This window comes from Callithrix jacchus, chromosome 22 (genome assembly GCF_049354715.1).
Source record: "Callithrix jacchus isolate 240 chromosome 22, calJac240_pri, whole genome shotgun sequence".
NCBI lineage: Eukaryota > Metazoa > Chordata > Mammalia > Primates > Cebidae > Callithrix > Callithrix jacchus.
In genome coordinates this window covers 24681808-24686638 of record NC_133523.1, presented here as the reverse complement: position 1 = coordinate 24686638, position 4831 = coordinate 24681808, and the positions used below count along the sequence as shown (strand labels likewise).

Below are 4831 nucleotides of genomic sequence, written 5' to 3'. Positions count from 1 at the left end.
CTTCCAGTGTGGACATTGACTCTAGCTTGTGTTTAAAACAGAATTTGGAGCTAGGCATGGTGGCCCATGCCTATAATCCTGGCACTTTGGGAGGCCGAGGCAGATGGATCACCTGAGGTCAGGAGTTCGAGACCAGCCTGACCTATGTGGTGAAATCTCACCTCTACTAAAAATATAAAAATTAGCTGGACATGGTGGTGAGCACCTGTAATCCCAGCTACTCAGGAGGCTGAGGCAGAAGAATTGCTTAAACCCGGGAGGCAGAGGTTGCAGTGCACCAAGTTCATGCCACTGCACTCCAGCCTGGGTAACAGAGTGAGACTTTGTCTCAAAAAAAAAAAAAAATGAATTCTGGGGCCATCTACCATATCAATCCATTAGCATTTTACATTTATTTTTGAGACAAGGTCCCACTCTGTGGCCCAGGCTGGAGTACAATGGTGCAATAATGACTCACCACAGCCTCCATTTCCTGGGCTCAGGTGATCCTCCTGCCTCAGCCTCCCGAGTAGCTGGGACCACATGCACAACACCATGCCTGTCTAAAGCAAGCATTTTACAAAGTGACAGATGAGCTCAGTTCAACACATGGGGGTGGCACCCTGCTGTTCTTCCCCTGCTGTTCTTCCCCTTGGAAGGCAAATACCCACAGGGAATGATGCACCAAGAACAGTGTGAGGTAGGGTCCATGGGAGCTTCCAGAGAATAAGACAGAGAGCCAGAAAGGAACCCAGCTGAGGCAGTGCCTGCGGGCCAATGGAGGCCACATTGTCTTCCTGGAGGGACAGACCCTGGGCTCAGAGCAATGCACCATCTGGGGCTGGGGTCTTCTGCTCTCTCTTTTCCAGGCACCAGCAGCAGATAGGAAAGGACCACTCCCCCAGGGTCCCCTTTTGGGACCCATGGCCTCCTTTACTCTCCATCCCTTCCCTCTGGGGTTTCATGGAGCCCTGACTGTGTGCCAGGCCCTGCAGCAGCTAAGGACACCAGGCTCCAGGCCCCACTCTTGCAAGAGAACCAGGCAAGCTGCTTGGGCAGTGGACAGTGTGAGGCGACACACCAGGAGAAATGGACCAGGCAGGTGTCTTGGTGTGGTGTTGGGAGGGGCGGACATCTGTGTGACAACCAAATCCTCCCTCTGTTTGGAACCTCCCTGTATTTAACTCTGCAGTCTTTAAAATTATATAATCTCTAGGATGCCACACCTTCCCAAATCCTATTGACCTGTGATTCAGATAAGAACAGATCTCATTTGTGTCTGAATGAATGAATGTTGTCTGTGCAAGCAGCTGACTTCAGGGCTAGGCCGGTATCCAGCATCGTTAAGAGCAAAGGCATGCTTCGTAGTGCAGATTATCACCGGAGCAGTCCTACCTCCCTCTCCCATGGGGCCCGAGAGGGTCTGGGGGCCAGGGGAGCCAGTGGCAGCAGCCTGCCTCAGTGCATATTCTCTGAGCTCCTCCTGACCTTGCTGGGAGTGTGTCTGATCAGACGTTTCACCTGTGACTAAATATTTGGTCACAGCAGCAGGAGAGAATTCCATCAGCGGACAGCTCTGTTTTTAAGGCTCTGGCTTTGTTTTCTGTTTCCCGAGAGGCAGCCCCTGCAGCAGGCTGGAGCCTCTCACACTGACAGCCCACCTCGCATAATGTTAAGCAGGCTTCGGACACTTGCTGGAAGGCAGGGAATTGCAATGGAAAAGGGTGGAGGTGAAAGGCTGTGCTCCTCGAGGAGAAGGCAGCTTCTGTGCTCCTGGGACCTACTGTCAGGCCAAGGTGACACTAGCATGCTACCCGAGGGGTGTGTGTGTGTGTGCATGTGTGTGAGTGTGTGTGTGTGTGCATGTATGTGTGCATGCATTTTCTATTTGCATGCATATTTGACAGCATTCTATTTGCCAGTCACTGCCTGAAGCACCCCTTTCTCCAACTCCACTAACCAGCTAATTCATTCACCTTCCCCTATGAATGTATCTCTTTGCTTCTCCCTTTGCCTGAGAAAATATGCCCATATCCAGGCCTCCTTGCTTTCCTTCTCTTTTCTACAAAACCTGCTGGGAGGTGGCATGAGTCTCTTTTGTCTTACCATAAAGAAGTATCTGAGAGTTGGCAATTTATTTTTTAAAAAATGTGTATTTGGCTTATGGCTCTGCAGGCTGTACAGGAAGCGTGGTGCCCTCATTTACTTCTGAAGAGGCCTCCGGAAGTTTTAGTCATGTCACAAGGGAAGGGAAGCTGGCATCGCACATGGCGAGACAGGGAGCAAGAGGTGGCAGGCTCTTTGATTTTATTATGAAAGTAATCAGGAAGAAAACCAAAGACTATATGCAGAAGAGGCCTTTAAATGCAGACTCTACATCTACAGTACTTTACTTCCAAGAACAAAACTGAGACTTGCTCCTGGAAACAGCAATCATGACCCATAAGCACTGGCTTCTCCTGAGTGAGTGCCTACCAGAAATACAGAATCTCAGGCTCACTCCAACACAAGAATGACAATCTGTCTTTTAACAAGAATCCTCAGTAGGTCGAATGCACATCAGTTGAAGAACATCGACATAGTCCCTAAAGGGGTCCTGAGGACGGGGCCAGCCCTAGAGGTGCCGCAGGACCAAGGGCCCTGGAAGAGTTTGGTTTTGAGTATGCTGTGCTCATCTTCTTTCTGGAGGACTGAACCCTCAAGATGGGCAGGTGATTATGAGTCCCCCGGGTGAAAGCCAAAGCCCCACCACACTGAGGCTTTAGAAACCAGGAGCAACATAAAGAACACGGGGACCCACTAGCCCTAAGCTGGGCCAAGGACAGAGGTACACCAGAACTTAGGCAGACAACAGAGAAACCGAGCTGGACTGCACTGGCCACACTCCTTGTCAAGCAAACGGCACTAGCACACGCACACATACGTGAACACACACGGAGACATACAAACAGACACACACATGCACACACAGAGACACACACACACACTCACACACACAAACACACTAAGCCACGAGGAGAAATCCAACAGTCACAGGCAGCCCCTGAGGCTGTGGGGTTCTGCTCTCTTCCGGGAAGCCCCTCGGGGATAGAGTAGCCCCGCAGTACACAGGCCGACCTTACCTGCAAATCCCAGTAGGGACAGCTTTCAAGGAGATGGACCCCAACACCATCTGGGCAGGCCTGAAGCATCTAGGGAATCGCCCTGGGCATCCCTGAAGCTCGGCTGGAGGTTTTCTCAGCCTGCTTCTGCCAAGCCTGATTCCGGAAATCGCGAGACCGTGGCGACAATGGCCGTGAAAGGGAGGGCCGTCGGCCAACGGTGAGACACTGCCGCAGTGAGCCCCTTCTTTCTCAAGTCGCACAGACGGTTCCCCAGGACACGGTGGCCGTCACTGTGACGCGAGCCCCAGCTCAGCGCTTGTGCTTGTGACGCGCCGCCTGCGCATGCGCATTGGCGGTCCGGGATGGTCCGCCCCAGTGTCTAGGCTCTCCCGCCGCAGCCGCACAGGACAATGCTGGAGGCGGTGCCCGGGACAGTCCCGGGGAAGGAGGCTGCCACAAGCAGCCCAGAAGTCGGACAGTTCTGACCTCCGATCCTCTTTTAGCCGGCTTTCCTGATCCGATCGGTTGTCGGAGGAGGGTGCTTCACGCCGTGAGGTGGGCAGTCGGGACTCCCCTCATCATTGCAACCCGGACGGCCTGGAAGGCTTGGGCCGAGGTGGAGTCCAATCGGGCTGGAGACTCAGTCTGATGAGGTGTGGCGGGGGTCGGTGGACCCCAGAAACATGGGTCCGAGACCCTCCAAGAGGGTGTCAGCAGAACATTCCCCTGCTCCGTGAGCTCACTGCCCCCCTTGATATAGGCCACACACCAAGGGGCCCTGCCTTGGTCTCCATGCCCAGGGACCCGTACTTCTCCGCACTGCTGATGGAGAAGGCAGTACCGCAGAAAGCCCCTCCTTTGCAGAGCCGCTGACACGGCGCCCCAAGCCCCGGTGGCGGTCACTGTGCCGCGAGCTCCGGGAACAAGCATCGCAGGATCCTGAGAGTTCAGAAAGAAAGAGCAGCAATCCCAGCGTGAGGGAAAGTTGGTAACACCTGGAAGTGGCCTTTCATGGGGACAGACCAGGTGGAGAGAGCATCTCAGAAGCTTTTCGGGGCGATTCCAATCCTGAGACGCATGTCCTGGCATGCCGCTGAGTACCCCCACAGAAATCCAAGCGGAAAACGCTAACAGAGCTTAGTCACTTTATTGTTTCCATAGAAAACATCATATTCTTGGTATAAAGTGTTTAGATCAAATCGCGTTCATCGCCTGTATGCAGATAAGTTTGTCAACTTTCCTTGTTAAAAGACAAATCATTCATTGTGTTAAAAATGCAGATTGTTAATCTTATTGACATTTTAACCCAGAGTGTAACCATCTGTTTGAGGTCAATCCGTGGCTGAAACCTTTTTCTGAAGTACTGTTTTCATTACATGATAATTTAATAAAGGCCCTACACTACCATTAGGTTTCACTTGTTTTCTGTAATTAGCAAATCATCAGCATGGAACCTTCATCCCGTCAAGACCGAGTTTGGGCAACCGACTTACTTGACAAGATTTTCATTGTCTCCAGTTCCCTTGCATGTGGCACATTCGGTTCTTCAATCTTCAGCTGAGGGCTTCTTTTGAAACACAGACCGTCTTTGTCTTCTCTCTCTAGAAACTCTTTCCTGCCATACAAGGGCTGAGAAAAGAAAACAACAGAAAACATGAGAAGGATATGAGGGAACAATTTGAAGAAAGAAAAGTTCTCAACGGTAAGGCTGTGGAAAGTGTTTAACTTATTACAACCTCATGTTTTTC

General features: G+C 51.7%; 1 long non-coding RNA gene across 1 annotated transcript; it reads left to right on the top strand.

Moving 5' to 3' along the window:
- Positions 1-3457: 3457 nt before the first annotated feature.
- On the top strand, positions 3458-4490 carry LOC144580795 (uncharacterized). Its single transcript, XR_013530944.1, has 2 exons — positions 3458-3638; positions 3948-4490. It is a non-coding gene; the product is annotated as an uncharacterized LOC144580795 (long non-coding RNA).
- The last annotated feature ends 341 nt before the right edge of the window (positions 4491-4831 follow it).